This window comes from Bos javanicus, chromosome 3 (genome assembly GCF_032452875.1).
Source record: "Bos javanicus breed banteng chromosome 3, ARS-OSU_banteng_1.0, whole genome shotgun sequence".
NCBI lineage: Eukaryota > Metazoa > Chordata > Mammalia > Artiodactyla > Bovidae > Bos > Bos javanicus.
In genome coordinates this window covers 41238547-41256379 of record NC_083870.1, presented here as the reverse complement: position 1 = coordinate 41256379, position 17833 = coordinate 41238547, and the positions used below count along the sequence as shown (strand labels likewise).

At 36.6% G+C, this 17833-nt stretch overlaps 1 pseudogene; it reads right to left on the bottom strand.

The window, feature by feature from the left end:
- Nucleotides 1-12126: 12126 nt before the first annotated feature.
- Nucleotides 12127-15525, bottom strand: LOC133245313 (large ribosomal subunit protein uL30-like; annotated as a pseudogene).
- Between the last annotated feature and the right edge of the window lie 2308 nt (nucleotides 15526-17833).

The following is a 17833-nucleotide window of genomic DNA, read 5'->3' as shown; positions in this document are numbered from 1 at the left end:
TGCACTCATGTACTTAGGCACAAGACCTCATGAGTCCATATGGAGAATTAGAAATTTGTGTCATTATTTGGAGCAAGAAGTAAAACCTTTTACACTATTAGAAAAAAATTCATATAAAGTTGTAGGTATTGTATGCTATTAAAATTTCATTATTTCAGTCTTTCAGACAAACTTTTCATTATATAAGCCTTTTAAGGCAAATTCAGGATTCAATATCAGTATTAATTTGGCAGTAGAAAGTACACCAGGTAAGAAGTTAGAGAGCATGGATGTATGAACTAGTTCAATCCTCAAACTTTAATTTTTATTCTGGATCTATTTCACCTTAATTCTTGTCAGCTTGCTTAATATTTTATTGATCTGTTCAGTTCAGTTCAGTCGTTCAGTCAAGTCTGACTCTTTGCTACCCCATGGACTACAGCACGCCAGGCCTCCTTGTCCATCACCAACTCCTGGAGTTTACTCAGACTCTTGTCCATTGAGTAGGTGATACCATCCAACCATCTCATCCTCCCCTTCTCTCTTATCTTGTCCCCTTCTCCTTCCACCTTCAATCTTTCCCAGCATCAGGGTCTTTTCAAGTGAGTCAGTTCTTCACATCAGGTGATCTGTTACTTTTCTGAATTCATAATTTTTCATTGATATCATCCATATTTTTCTATTTCACACATATTTTTATTTTCAAAATTAAATGAAAATTCATTGGTGGTGTTACACGAAGGGGGACTCTTTCCAGGGGCTGAAATCGGGCTCTTGTCTAACACCCAGAAATTAATTGTCCAAGGAGACACTGCTGCTGCTGCTGAGTCGATTCAGTCGTCCGACTCTGTGCGACCCCATAGACGGCAGCCCACCAGGCCTCGCCGTCCCTGGGATTCTCCAGGCAAGAGTACTGGAGTGGGGTGCCATTGCCTTCTCCCCCAAGGAGACACATGTCCTGACAAAGCAAGAGATTTTATTGTGAAGGGTGCCCGGGGGGAGAGCAATAGGGTAAGAGAACCCAGGAGAACTGCTCTGCCATGCGGCTGGCAGTCTCTGGTTTTATGGTGATGGGATTAGTTTCTGGGTTGTCTTTAGCCAATCATTCTGACTCAGGGTCCTTCCTGGTGGTCCAGCCTTGTTCAGCCAAGATGGATGCCGGCAAGAAGGATTCTGGGAGGTGGTCGGACATGTGGTGTCTCCTTTTGACCTTTCCTGAACTCTTCTGGTTGGTGGAGGCTTATTAGTTCCATGTTACCAGGACTTCCTGTCATAAAACAACTCATGCAAATAGTTACTATGGTACCTGGCCAGGGTGGGTGGTTTCAATCAGTGTGCTTCCCCTAACAGTGTCACAGTTCTTTATTAAAAGGTGCGTTAGAGGAAAGATGAGAGAAAAGCATGGTGGGAAGAACAATATAAAAGAAGCCAAAATAGCTAGATCTGGGTTTCAGGTTTTTCTTCTCTTATTTGTAGTGTTAGAAGATTTTACTTCATGTCTAGGAACCACAATTTTCTTGTCTGCAAAATGGGTTTATATCACTATTTTTCAAGCAGTTTATCAAAAATGCTTAGATGTTAAAAGAAACACTTCTAAAGACAAATCCTAGAAAGAGGTGACTGTAATGACTCTGTTTCCTCCTTCACATTCCAAATTGCTCCAATTTAAAGAAGCAGTATTTTGACATATCAGGGTCCTGCATAGGGTGTAATTTAAAAAATAAGTGGTCTGAGTGATTTCAGTGAAAATGGTAGAGTAGGTAGCATCTAGGATCTATCTTTTCACAGAAACTGGAGAACAAGTGGATATAATAAAAAGTTTACAGCAACCAAGCAAATGCTAATCAAGCAAAAAGCAACTTAAAAACAATTGGAGAGACTTCCTTGGTGGTCTATGGTTAAGAATCTGCCTTTCAGTCCAGAGAATGCAGGTTTGATCCCTAAAGCCCATGCTTTGCAGCAACTAGAGGCAGCCTGAATATGGCAAAGAAGGCCCAGCACAGACAAAAATAAAATAATAAATTAAAAAAATTTAAACAAAGAAACAATTGGAAAGCATTACGGTATTTTTAATTGCCATTGCTTCACCAGCCTCCCTGGTTTTGCAGTAGCCTAGATTCCCAGCTTGGAAAGCAGTTTCCTGTATCTGTAGGGAGTAGAGCAGACTTTATTACCAAAGAATTGTCCTTGTATGCACCTGAACAATTCAGGAGAAACATCTGTCTTCATTTTGCCTAACTTAAAACTCATTCAGGATAGAAAAGTGGCAGGCATTTCTCTTGCCTAGGGGAAAAGATTAAAGTTCAGACAAACTATAGAGATTGAAAGTCACGGAGGAAAAGCTAGAAAGAATGTTTTTTGGGGAAATTAGGGCATGCCAAAACCCGTGCATTCTGGGAAACATAGAAAATGACATTTGTACCCAGGCATACCACATGCTCAGAAAAGACCTGTAAAGACACTAAACTTTCATCTCTAGGCTTAGTGTATGTAGATAGGAAGTAAAGATAAGGCAGAATTGTAAAGACCCTTGCTAAGAATTGAAGGGTGATGGAATGCTCCCAGCACAGAGTAAATTTGCAAAGATTATGAGAGATAATTTTTTCTTTTTTTGTTGTTATCTGCTTTCATTCTTCTATCTCTATTTTTTTTTACCCTAGGTGGAAGAGAGCTCCTGGTATTCAAGGAAATTATGCTAAACACTAATAAGAAGAGACTTGAGAGATCAAACATGACAAAGAACACACACTACAAAAATAATTTGGAAAAGTCACTAAACAAACATCTACAGGGCATAGAAAGCAATACACAAAAACTGTGAAGAAGGAAATAATTGTATTTCCAGGGTTACCATATTTGCCAAGTCGCTTCAGTTGTGTCCGACTCTGTATGACCCCATAGATGGCAGCCCACCAGGCTCCCCCATCCCTGGGATTCTCCAGGCAAGAACATTGGAGTGGGTTGCCATTTCCTTCTCCAATGCATGAAAGTGAAAAGTGAAAGTGAAGTCACTCAGTGGTGTCCGACTCTGAGCGACCCCATGGACTGCAGCCTACCAGGCTCCTCTGCCCATGGGACTCTCCAGGCAAGAGTACTGGAGTGGGGTGCCATTGCCTTCTCCAGTTACCACATTATAATATTCAAAAAAGCAAGTTTTCAACAAAGAAAACATTTCTTTAACAAGAAAATGTAACACACGCACGTAAAAAATTCACAAAGATTGTTTTTAAGAAAGAATGACATTGGACTGATCTACTAGGCAAGTACTTTAAATCAACTATCTTAAGAATTCTCAAAGAGCTAAAAGAAACCACAGCCAAAAAGCTAAAGGAAACCAAGAGAACACTATATGAAAAATAGAGAATATGAAGAGAAATTTTTAAAAATGTGAAAAAGAAAAAAAATACAGACATACTGGAACTGAGATGTATAGTAACAAATGAAAAATTCACCAGAAAAGTTCAGTAGTAGATTTTAGCAGACAGTATAATATATAAGAGAACCTGAAGACAGAGCAATTGTCTAGTCTGAGGAGCATAAAGGAAAAAGAATGGAGGAAAAAATGCACAGTCTAAGAGACATGGGTGGTGGTGGTTTAGCCACTAAGTCATGTCCAACTCTTGGGACCCCATGGACTGTAGCTTGCCAGGCTCCTCTGTCCATGGATTCTCCAGGCAAGAATACTGGAGTGGGTTGCCATTTCCTTCTCCAGAGGATCTTTCTGACCTAGAGATCGAACCTGGGTCTCCTGCATTGCAAGCAGATTCTTTATCAACTTAACTACAAGGGAAGCCCAAGAGACATGGGGGACATCCTTAAACATACTAATATAACATAATAGGAATCCTGGAAGAACCAGAAATAGATGAAAGGACAGAAAGAACATCTGGAAAAATAATGGCAGAAAACTCCCTGAATTTAATCTAAAACAGGCACACACAGAGTCAAAAACACACACACAAATCTACATATTCAGGAAGTTAAATGAACTCCAACAGAGTAAACTCAAAGAGATCCACAAACTATGACACATTATAATCAGCTTTTCAAAAGTGGAGACAAGGTTATAATCTTGAATGCATCAAATTAAGCACAAAGATAGTGGAAGTAAAGATACAGTAAAATAATAATGGACTTCCTAGGTGACACTAGTGGTAAAGAACCTGCAAACTAATGAAATGAGTTACAAGGAATCCTCAATATTAACAGTGTATTTCTAATCTATAATCTTAGATGCCAGAAGTGAGTGGAATGACAGTTTTAAAGTGGTGAAGTTGAAAAAAAAAATCGGTCAACCAACAATCCTATACAGGCAAACCTCAGAGACAGTGTATATTAGATTCCAGACGATCACAATAAAGCAAATATCACAATAAAGTGAGTCACACAAGTATTTTTGATTTCCCAGTGCATACAAAATTTATGTGGACACTATATTGTAGTCTATTGAATGTTCAATAGCATTATGTCTATAAAAACACATATATGCCTTAATTTAAAAATAATACTGTTGGAAAACTGGCACTAACAGACTTGCTCAATGCAGGGTTCCTATAAACCCTCAATTTGTAAAAAAAAAAAAAAAAAAGAAAGAAAAGAAAAGAAACGCTTGTGAAGTGCAATAAATCAAAGTGCAATAAAATGAGATATGCCATATCTGACAAAACTATCCTTCAAAAATGAAGGAGAAATTAGAATAGTTAGACAAATAGCTAAACAAAAACTAAGGTAGTTTTTCCCTAGTAGATCTATCCTATAAGAAATGCTATCAGGAGTCCAGGCTGAAACAAAAGATAATGAGCGATAACTCACAGATATATGAATAAATAAAGAGTTCTGGTAAAGATAACACTATAGGTAAACATAAAAGTCAATATTTTATTTTTTAGCTTGTAAATCTTCTATTTACTTCCTATATTATTTAAAGGGAAAATGTATAAAACAATAATTAAAATACTACATTAACAAGAACACACAGTGTTTGTAAAGGTAAGTTGTGACAATAACAGTATAAAGGGGAAAAAACAAAGATGAATAGGAATAGTTTGCATGCTATTGAAGTTAAATTTAGTATCAATTCAATCTCAGTTGTTATAAATTTAGGATATTAATTGTAATCCCCACAGTAGTCACTATAAGAATGTCTTTAAAGTACATGAATAGGAAGAGAGAAAGGAGACAAAATGGTACACTACAGAGAACTATAATACAGGATATATTTACCAAGTATTAGTGAACACTGAATTAATTCAGAGCTCACTAATAGGTAACTTAAAATTCCCCACATGTGAGAAAATTAAGGCACACATTTTTATGTACCCATGGGTCAAACAACAACAAAAAAAAGACACAAGCCAAGTTAGAAACCATTTCTGAATTCAGTGATAATGGAATTAAAACACGTGAACATTTGGGAGATGCAACTAAGCCAGTGTTCAGAGAAAAAGTCATATCTCTAAATGAATAAAATAAAAAATAATAAAAGCTTGAATAAAAATATAAAGGGCTTTAGCTTATGAAACTGGATGGAAAAAATGAATTAAGTACAAATAAATTCAAGTAAAGATATAGTAAAATAATAGAAGATTAAACAGAATAGAAAATATACATTTGAGAAAATGAACTAAACACTGGGCCTTTAAGCAATTAACACATTTAACTTACCTCTAGAGAAATTGAGAAAAAAAGGGAGAAAAGACATGTTTTGAATATCAAAAATTAAAAATTACATTGCAACAGATACTCAAGATATCAAAATAATTAGAAATGACTATTGTGACCAATTCGATGATAATATATCTGCAGCAGTTTAAAGTAACATCTTTCTTAAAAAGACATAAAAATCATTATCCACAAACTGGATGTCACTGAAATTAAAAACCTATGCTCATCAAAAGACAGTATTAAGGAAGTAAAAAATGAAGTCACAAACAGAAATAGGACATAAAGTATCCCTGGGCAGGCCAATCCAATTTTAGGAATGCACAAAATATTTGACTGTGATTTCACAAAAAAGAATGGTCAATACATATGAGAAAACTGTGTAACATATGCAAGCAAATATAAAACACAATGAGTTACCACAGTCTCATTTCCAGAAGGGAAATTGTTATTGCTGGTGAGATTAGTAACTGGAGGGAGATAATAGTAAGTATGCTGGGATACTGGTAATAGTGGGCTCTTTTCCCTGGGTTCTGATTACATGGGTGAGTTCATTTTGCAAAAATTTGTTCAGCTATACAGGTATGATTTCAGCATTTTCCTGTATTATGCTATATTTAAAAAATGTGCAAGAGGAAAAAGAAAAAGAAAATGAACTGAGGCATCAAACAGAAGATGTTTTGATTTTATCTTCATATTTGCACCTGCACATTTTTCCTATCTTGAGTTTTTCAGGCTGTGATACATATCTCCTTAATATATTTATTCTACTGATCATTGATTTATTTTTCAGTGCTGCTATGGAAATATTTTCTTCTTAAAGTTCATTTTATATTATTTCAAGGAATGTTGGCTGAAAAGGGTAATATTTATGTACAGTCTGCTGTATTCATATAATACTTTTTGAAAATGAATTATATAAAATAATTATATAATTATGTAGTAATTATAAATAATTACATAATACAGATTTTTCTTATTATATAATGACACTTTACATAATAATGCTTATCATTATCTTTGAAGAACATAAAACTTACAAAGATATAATTGGTGTTTAATGCATTTACAAATCTGATCATTTACTTTTTCCCCCATTCTAATGATAAAAAGTTAACATATGAAATTTTGAACTTGTTAATAATTTTGTCACTTTCTTTGTCACTGGCTTGATAAACTACTACACTGACCTACACGTATCGAAATTGAGCCAACAGGGCACACTACTAATAGAAATAACAGTAATTTAATATTTTTTTAAAAAAGAAATTCTGTATATGTCCAAGTATTTCATATTATGGTAAATGACATATGCAAGTTGTTTTTAAAATCATTTTTTAAATATTCACACACTAATTAGAATATAATAATATCAAGTGCTGCTGAAAATAAAAATTTTCAGAGCTCACAAATTTTTCACTTACTCTGTATTCTGAAACTTGTTATTTTTACCCCCTGGAGGAAACTCTAGTATGACTTATTAAAAAAAAAAAAATTCTTAGTCTTGGTCTAAAAAGCTTAAGGGAAAAGAAGTCCAGTGATAGTAGTATTTTTTCTCTTGTCAAGCATGAGTCTATCATTTCTGTTCTATGAAGAGTATTCCCTGCATGTCTTCACTTTTAACACCATGGTTTTTCACAAGCAGTTCTATTTGCTCTATGATAAGCTTAATTGACAACTTAATGAGTTGGTTAATTAGTTAACTAATTATTCCAGCCAATAATTAACCATAATTTATTAGTTGATTTTGTAAATGATAGCTAATGGAAAACTTTAGGTCTCTCTTGAATAAAGTTAAATAATAATTATAGGATGCCTATAACTTTTTAGCTATTACTGAACTCATGTCTGGCTGCTTGCCACTCAAAAATCAATAGCCAAGAGGCAGTTGTTGGTAGAAAAGAAAGTTGCTTTTAATAAGATCACTTTAAGTCTAGGGAGATGGTGAACTCAGTATCCACCCAAAAACCATCTCTGAAGATTCTGCTTGGCTATGAAAATTTTAAAGGGAAAAGTGGAAGTAAATCTCAGTTAATCACTGAGACAGAGGGCAGAGCCATTGTCATCCCCACTAAGTGCAAGCTTGTTAACTTCTTATGATCTTTCTTTAGATGCTAACCTTGCTCACAGTTTGTTCACACAGTTTTTTCATAAGATTACTGAAGGGGAAGCTAGGAAAAGGTTTGGTCTTCTGTTAATTACATTATTCTTCATGTCTATTGCTTTGATCTACAGGAAGGAACCACAGGTTATGTAAGTATTGTGTGATCAAATGATTTGAAAAGTGTGCTTGGACTGGAGATGAGCAGAGAATAGAGGCGCCTGGTTTAAGTTTAGTTGCAATATAGCTTTGCTAAAGTGATGAGGAAAAGGGATTTCTTGCTGAGGGTAGTTTCCTGCAAAGAGCTGCTTACAAATACCCCCACCCACCCCCAGCAGATATCATTTCATTTCGTTTCTATGGGATTAGGGACAAAGGTCTGTCTCCTGTAACAGCTTCATGCTGAGAAAGGGTATTGAAGTCTTAGGAAAAAAGACATTGACCTGGATTTGAAGAATCTCTTTGCTGATAGTTTTAATTGCCCACTTACGCGTATGGATAGAACAAGCTACAATCATTTTAATACCCATAAATATGTAGATTATTGTGAGAAATACTGTTAATCCCATCCTTTTAAGGCCAGTTTTTAGAACTGTGCTAGCCGTAGACTCAATACTACTTAAGATGGAACAGCTTATGTAATGGATGCAGTCTGGTCGTCATGCAGTTAGCTTTTTCCCTCTGGTGGCAATTATAGTGTCTGTAAAACAACTCAGGAATGTACATTAGACAGTGAGTCTGTGATTCTATTTTCCTAATCATTAACTGCTTGAGCCTGTTCTTTTTTTGACTCAGGGAAGCCTGAGAGATTTCAGCTTTTCTACAAACAGCAGACAAGGGACGTGGAGAGACCTTTACCTGGGGGATGACACCACAGGGTGTTTCTTGGTTCCATAGCTATAAGTGAACATAAACTTAAGAAAAACTATATAGTTACAGCTTAATTATTACAGCTTCCCAAGTGGCTCAGTGGTAGAGAATCGGCCAGCCAAGCAGGGGATGTGGGTTCAAACCCAGGATTGTAAAGATCCCCTGGAGAAGGAAATGGCAACCTACTCCAGTATTCTTGCCTAGGAAATCCCATGGACAGAGGAGCCTGGTGAGCTACAGTCTGTGGGATCACAAAGGAGTAAGACATGACTTAGAAACTAAGCAACAACACAGAATCCCTTCAGTATTAAATTATTTATATCAATCTACTGCAACTATAGTAAACTACAGGGCTAAATGTGCACATAATATTTGTGTCACTGTGTCTTTCTGTGCTGAGTAGCACAGTTACAGCCCCACAATCAATTAAAAGAAAAAGTATTCAAGGAGATTTATTCCACCAAGGGCCAGGGCATTTGGAGAAAACATTTATCTCTGTCTGTAGAACTGCACTAGACTTTTTTTGTTTGTTTATTTCAGGTTCTGAAATCAGTGAATAACATTCCCAAAGCAGTCCTTAAGTTTGGTTGTGTCTTCAGTCTTTGAAATGTACAGTGTATTATGAGAATTTTTCCCTCTGTGGCCCCTATGTACTGATTCAGCATCATCAACAGAGGACAGGAGACAGAGACATCCAACACCTATCACAGACTTTAAGAGGATATTAAAATAGAAGCATCTGAGAAAATGAATAAATAAAGGTATCAGACTGGTAAAAGAAGGTAGAAAAAACAATGGACGTGAGTTCAGCAAACTTCAGGAGATAGTAAAGGACAGGAAAACCTGCTGTGTTGCAGTCCATGGGGTCTCAAAGAGGTGGACGTGATTGAGGAACTGAACAACAGGAGCAATACAATCATTAATTTTTTAGTATAAGTTTAAATTTTTAACTAATATGAAAATGAAAACTTGAACTGTTACTTAATTATAAATGTTTATGATATGCAATGGCACTACTTTATAGTTTTACTTCGAGAAACCATAATTAAATTCTATGAACAAGATTCAGAGGCAGACATAATTCTCTCAAAAATTTATATTTCAAAACATATAAGGGGACTTCCATTTCTGACCAAGCTGGAGGAACAGGGGCCAGATTTATCCTTCCACAGGGGAAAAAAAAATGCAAAATCTAGGGAGGAAAAGGGTTTTCATGACAGTGGATATTAAAAAAGTGATCCTTGGGAGATGGGAAACAAATCAGGTGAACCTATGATTGCCTCATTTTCCTGCATAAAAGAAATACTCTGCCTCAGATTTACGAGGGAAATTTTACGGTTTGCACAATTCTTTCTGCAAAAAATTTTGCCTTGTGCTATCGGCTAGAAGAAAGTCACAGGTCTTGTCCATGCAGCAAGGGAGGGGATTATACAGGGCAAGAACATTAGGAGGTAAGAATTATAGATGCCATAAGACTGTCTGTTATAATTATGAACAACTTTTTGTCCATAATCCAACAATTTATATGAAATGGACAATTTCTTAAAAGAAAGACTTTCCCCAAATGTTTAAAGCAACTATAACAATATAATATAGTGGGTTTCATTGTTGGCTCAGAATTTGCCTGCAGTATAGGAGACCCAGGTTTGATCCCTGGTTTGGGAGGATCCCCTGGAGAAGGGAATGGTTGCTCACTCCAGTGTTATTGTCTGGAAAATCCCATGGACAGAGGAGCCTGGCAAGCTACAGTCCATGGGGTCACAAAGATTTGGACACGACTGAGCATCTATCACTTTCCATTGGGGAGATTAACCAAAATAGCCAAATATAATATAACAGCCAAATACTGGAAAAAGAACAAATGTAATCAGCAGATGAATAGATAAACCAGCTGATATTGTCTAAGCAACAGAATATTGCTGCTGCTGCTCCATTGCTTCAGTCATGTCCGACTCTGTGTGTCCCCATAGATGACAGCCCACCAGGCTCCCCGTCCCTGGGATCCTCCAGGCAAGAATACTGGAGTGGGTTGCCATTGCCTTCTCCAATGCATGAAAGTGAAAAGTGAAAGTGAAGTCATTCAGTCGTGTCCAACTCCTAGCGACCCCATGGACTGCAGCCTACCAGGCTCCTCTGTCCATGGGATTCGCCAGCCAAGAGTACTGGAGTGGGTTGCCATTGCCTTTTCCAACAGAATACTACCAAGTGATTTAAAAAAAAAAAGTAACAACCACATACAGCAAAATAGATTAATCTCTAAATAATTATGATGAGTATAAAAAGCCTGAACAAAGAACCAGTCAATGCCCCAAGTGGAAGAAGTAGCAAAAAATCTGCTTCTTTCAATGCATTATTTTCCTCTTTGTGATTTTGGCACAAAGCCTAGCTGTTCTGGTCACTCTCTACTGTCTTTAAATATTTTTGTTTTTAAATTCTTAATCATTATTCATATGGACTGTTTGGTCTGAAATAAGCTACTCTGTCATAGTAAGAATCAGAAGGCTGACATCTCTCAAGTGCAGAAATAAAAAATGAGAACATAGTACAGGATTTGTAAGATGCAGTACTTCCATGTCAGGTTTGTATTTGAGAAAATATTAATGGAATACCCTTGTTCCTTTATTTTTGCTAGATACATATTTTTTGTTTATGGAAAGTTGCCAGATACAGAGTTTCTGTTTTTTGAAGCATGGGAAATAATTGTTGAATGAGTGTAACATACTGATCCTATAATTCCCTTTGGTATTCCCCCTCAAAGATGACTTATTTTTGTATGTGTCTAATAGAGTTATACATGTGCGACTTTATAGAAAATTCCATGCAATCTATCACTATTTTAATTAGCATTATTATCAATGTTTTCCTGACATGATGAAGTTAGGATTATCATTATAAATTGTTTAAATCAAAGAACAGGAGTCATGTCAATGGGTTCATGGCAGTTGGTTAAATTGCTTCAGTTTATAAGACTAAAATAAAAGGAAGAAAGATGTGATAAAGCAAGAAGGCCAACAGAACACCAACAAAATTATTTGCAGAAGTGCTGTATATTGCAAGACAGCCATTAGCATCAACATTATTTAACATTTATTGACTTTTTTGAAAGTTAGTGCTTTGTCTTCATCCTAAAATTTAATCTGTATAACAAATATGGATATCAATTGTTAGTATAGATTTGTAAATAAGAAAGCAGTCTCAGAAATTAACAAATAATACACAGTAGAGTTAGAATTAAAATACAGTTCTGTCTTTCCCTGCTTCAGCCTTAAAGTGTGCCCTTTCTTAAAAAAAAATAAGAAGAAGAAGAAGAAGAAGAAAGTAATCGAATGAACACTTAACTGCGACAACTCCCTGTAGAAGTAATTCAAGAGAGTGGATATAAATGAATCCTTGGGAGTTTGGAAAATACCCCAATTCCCAGTAAAGTATGGAAATGTTTTCTCAGAAAGGTAGGGCTAGATTGTGAATACAACAGAGAAATGTTAAGCATCATCCATTCATTCATTCATTAGTGTTTATTGAGTGTTCCTTGCTATGGAAGGCACATGCTCTGAAGCATTAAACTAAACAGCACAAATTTAGGTTTGTCAAAAGGAATGTTTTTCTTTTCTTTTTTTCTCAATTTGAAAACAATCAGTATTTATTAACTGACCAGGTTGCAAAAATAATTATGGTAGATAGCGTCCTTCATCCTTCTAATAAGCCTGTTGATCTGGTATTTCTGGTTGCCAACATCTCCACCTTCTACAAGACAGGTGGTCTTTTTCTTCATTCTGCCTCATGGAGAAGACAATTTAAAGGGCCACAGGGAGCTGTTTGCTTCTTTGAAACATTTTCCAACAGATCTTATGGACCAGATACTCAATATGGATGAGGTTATATTTGCCAAGAGGTTGAGAAATCAACACATTATCCATTAAGGCAATTTGCTTCTTGTTGATTTTGCCATAACCATGCTGTAGATCAATTCATTTACAGACTTTGGATTTGGGTTCCCCTAAGACCTATTAGAATTAACACCCAAAAAAGATGTCCTTTTCATTATAGGGGACTGGAATGCAAAAGTAGGAAGTCAAGAAACACCTGGAGTAACAGGCAAATTTGGCCTTGGAATATGGAATGAAGCAAGGCTAAAACTAATAGAGTTTTGCCAAGAAAATGCACTGGTCATAGCAAACACCCTCTTCCAACAACACAAGAGAAGACTACACATGGACATCACCAGATGGTCAACACTGAAATCAGATTGATTATATTCTTTGCAGCCTTGTATATAAGGCTATATATTCTTATATACAAGCTCTATAGAGTCAACAAAAACAAGACGAAGAGCTGACTGTGGCTCAGATCATGAACTCCTTATTGCCAAATTCAGACTGAAATTTAAGAAAGTAGGGAAAACCACTAGAGCATTCAGGTATGACCTAAATCAAATCCCTTATGATTATACAGTGGAAGTGAGAAATAGATTTAAGGGCCTAGATCTGATAGATAGATTGCCTGATGAACTATGGACTGAGTTCATGACATTGTACAGGAGACAGGGATCAAGACCATCCCCATGGAAAAGAAATGCAAAAAAGCAAAATGGCTGTCTGGGGAGGCCTTACAAATAGCTGTGAAAAGAAGAGAAGCAAAAAGCAAAGGAGAAAAGGAAAGATATAAGCATCTGAATGCAGAGTTCCAAAAAATAGAAGGAGAGATAAGAAAGCTTTCCCCAGTGATCAGTGCAAAGAAATAGAGTAAAACAACAGAATGGGAAAGACTAGAGATCTCTTGAAGAAAATTAGAGATACCAAGGGAACATTTCATGCAAATTGGGCTCGATAAAGGACAGAAATGGTACGGACCTAAGAGAAGCAGAAGACATTAAGAAGAGGTGGCAAGAATATACAAAAGTACTGTACAAAAAAGATCTTTGTGAACAAGATAATCACGATGGTGTGATCACTGACCTAGAGCCAGACATCCTGGAATGTGAAGTCAAGTGGGCCTTAGAAAGCATCACTCTGAACAAAGCTAGTGGAGGTGATGGAATTCCAGTTGAGTTATTTCAAATCCTGAAAGGTGATGCTGTGAAAGTGCTGCACTTAATATGCCAGCACATTTGGAAAACTCAGCAGTGGCCACAGGACTGGAAAAGGTCAGTTTTTATTCCAATCCCAAAGAAAGGCAATGCCAAAGAATGCTCAAACTACCGCACAATTGCACTCATCTCACACTCTAGTCAAGTAATGCTCAAGATTCTCCAAGCCAGGCTTCAGCAATACGTGAACTGTGAACTTCCAGTTGTTTAAGCTGGTTTCAGAAAAGGCAGAGGAACCAGAGATGAAATTGCCAACATCTGCTGGGTCATGGAAAAAGCAAGAGAGTTCCAGAAAAACATCTATCTCTGCTTTTTTGACTATGCCAAAGCCTTTGACTGTGTGGATCACAATAAACTGTGGAAAATTCTGAAAGAGATGGGAATCCAGACCACCTGACCTGCCTCTTGAGAAATTTGTATGCAGGTCAGGAAGCAACAGTTAGAACTGGACATGGAACAACAGACTGGTTCCAAATAGGAAGAAGAGTACATCAAGGATGTATATTGTCACTCTGCTTATTTAACTTCTATGCAGAGTACATCATGAGAAATACTGGGCTGGAAGAAGCACAAGCTGGAATCAAGATTGCCGGGAGAAATATCAATAACCTCAGATATGCAGATGACACCACCCTTATGGCAGAAAGTGAAGAGGAACTCAAAAGCCTCTTGATGAAAGTGAAGGAGGAGAGTGAAAAAGTTGGTTTAAAGCTCAACATTCAGAAAACTAAGATCATGGCATCTGGTCCCATCACTTCATAGGAAATAGATGGGGAAACAGTGGAAACAGTGTCAGACTTAATTTTTCTGGGCTCCAAAATCACTGCAGGTGGTGACTGCAACCATGAAATTAAAAGATGCTTACTCCTTGGAAGGAAAGTTATGACCAGCCTAGATAGCATGTTCAAAAGCAGAGACATTACTTTGCCAACAAAGGGCTGTCTAGTCAAGGCTATGGTTTTTCCTGTGGTCATGTATGGATGTGAGAGTTGGACTGTGAAGAAAGGTGAGTGCTGAAGAATTGATGCATTTGAACTGTAGTGTGGGAGAAGACTCTTGTGGGTCCCTTGGTCTGCAAGGAGATCCAATCAGTCCATTCGTAGGAGATGAGCCCTGGGATTTCTTTGGAAGGAATGATGCTAAAGCTGAAACTCCAGTACTTTGGCCACCTCATGCGAAGAGTTGACTCATTGGAAAAGACTCTGATGCTGGGAGGGGTTGGGGGCAGGAGGAGAAGGGGACGACAGAGGATGAGATGGCTGGATGGCATCACTGACTCCATGGATGTGAGTCTCAGTGAACTCAGGGAGTTGGTGATAGACAGGGAGGCCTGGCGTGCTGCGATTCATGGGGTCGCAGAGTCGGACAGGATGGAGCAACTGAAGTGAACTGAACTGATGCAGTGTATGATTCCAGAATTCTCAGCATGTTAATTGAAACCTTGTTGGACTTCACAAAGCTGCTATTGAAGATCTGACAAAGGGAAAGAAGCTGCAACACCTTCGGAAACTTTGTGCTCACCTCATTTATAACTCTGATCCTGATGGCAAATGCCAATTTGGGTTTCATGGGTACATAGAAGTTGAAGGCTTATTTTGCCACTATAGCCATTCAAATTTCAGTTCAAATGCAGTTCACATATGCCTGTATTCCTTGTGAAGTGCTTAGCTTTTTCATGGATAAGCTTCCTCCTTGCCTTTCGAAGCATCTTTTAGGCAAATTTCTTTCTAAGGCACTTGATCTTAATCTCTTTGAAATCTTTTCCCTTTATCTTAAGGGTTTCTGGCACAATAGGAACCTTCTTTTTCTTCTCTTCTGCACCCTCCATGGTTCCAGCTGGGAAAGAGAAAGGGGATGTTTTTTCAACTGTAACATTAATTTGAAGAGATTTGAGATCTTAATTTATTTTTTCTTAATGAAAAATAATAAAATGGTATTATTAATGAAAATTATAGAATAGATAAAATAGCATGTATGTGTTACTCGCTCTGTCATCTATGACTCTTTGTGACTCCAGGGACTATAGCCTGCCAGGCTCCTCCGTCTGTGGAATTCTCCAAGCAAGAATACTGAAGTGGTTTGCCATTCCCTTCTCCAGGGGATCTTCCTGACCCAGAGATCAAACCTGACTCTCCTGCACTGCAGTGTTGCAGGCAGATTCTTACCATCTGAGCTTCCAGGAAAGCATAGTGCAGATTATATGCAAGCTTTTTACACTTATAAAGGGCATTCAGTGTGTGTGTGTGTGTGTGAACTTTTGCTTATGCACACATATGTAATTCATACATATATGCTACATCATGATGGAAAATATATTTTTGTGTGTGTTCTCAGTCAAAAAATTGAAAGACATCATTGTTCTAAAGAACAATGGAGTATATTTACTCAGAAACAAGATTCTGCAAAAACTAACATTTAAGTACTTTATATTACCTTTTAAAATATTTTGAAAATTAGTAGAGAGTAACCAGTGATCTGACCCTGCTGTCATCTGAAAAGCAAATTTAATTTTCACCTACCTTAATAATCTAGCATCAAAAATAGAAATAAAAAATCTCTTCTTGTTTTGCATTTGATGTTATAATTAATAACAGACATCTATTATTTCCATGGGAACAATCCTAATCAGTCAAGCATTCTTGCTTTTAGTCTCCTTCCAAGAAGCCAAGTACAATATATTATATTGTAGATGGAATAGCTTAAAGAAATCAGGGAAATAAAATTTCCTTCTGTTTCAAGGCTCACATTTTATACTATTTTTTTCATACCTGTGATCTGGGATTTGAGCCATTTTTAATTAAAATTCTTCTGCTGATCAAGTTTGGCCTTAAAGTTTGATGGCTTGCATATTTGTTTACAAACTGGCAGCATTTCTCTAATGAGCTGTGAGTATTAGGACAATAATATATTTATTGGGCCCAGTATTCACATAGTCACATCATGAAAAGTATTTATTACATGTGGTTTATGGTGCCATAAACTATTTTAGCTTTTAAAATAGAAAATAAAAGTCCTCGACAGGACTTTGAGGTATGATCATATTGCTTTACTGTAGGACACACAACTTGCATTATGTACATTACTTCACTTCACGCAAAAGTATTCATTTTTAACAAATGTGTCATATCACAAGCAACAGAATTCATCACATTAAAAGGAAATCCTGGCAAAATAAATTGCACTACAACATAAGTGTGATACTAAACTTATTAAGAGAGATGGAAACAGAGCAGCCTGATCTATTGGTATAAACAGAAATTGTTGAAAACACTATTTCACATTAAAATATTTAGTTGAACTTTTACTAAATTAATTAGCCTGAAGTTTTTTTTAATTGTGTATTTTTAAATAAACAATTTCATTCATATATATATTTATATATAAGATTTAACCTAATTTGTCAAATTAACAGTGACTTAAAAAAATACCATCATAAAAAAATACCATCATACCAGACTCCAGGAGTCCCTCAACTTCAGAGTAATCGAGTATGAGTATGATTTTGCATACTGTACATTGCACAAGGCATCCAGCTTATGGGAAGTGGGTGTGGAGTGGAGTGATGGGGGGGTGGGATAAAGCCAAACTCCCTTTGATTAAAAAAAAAAGGAAGAATTTATTTTATATTTTCAAAAACAAACAAAAAAGTTACCTATGGGCTGACCGGAGCTATGCACAACTTCTTTTCACCAGTCCATTTGCTCTTGAATCCCTGATCTTGTGCAACCTACTACCAGAATTAAGAGAGTTTAATGGAAAGACATTACTCTGAGCATGGCCACTTTTGCAGGAGTGCTACAGAAAATGTCTTAGAATAGATTATGACACAAGTAAAAAAAAGACTTGTATTTTATTTTAAATATTTTAATTGTCAATATATAAAACATTTTAAGATTTTGCTTTAGGTTGTATGTGCATGTTCAGTCGCTCAGTAGTGTTTAACTCTTTGTGACCCCACCAGGCTCCTCTGTCCATGGAATTTCCCAGGCAAGAGCACTGGAGTAGGTTGCCATTTCCTACCCCATAGGATCTTCTTGACCCAGGGATCCATCCCACAACTCCTGACTCTTCTACATTGGAAGGTGGAGGTTGTATGGCTGTTTTCAAGATTAAAAATCTTTTTAATACGTGTTTTT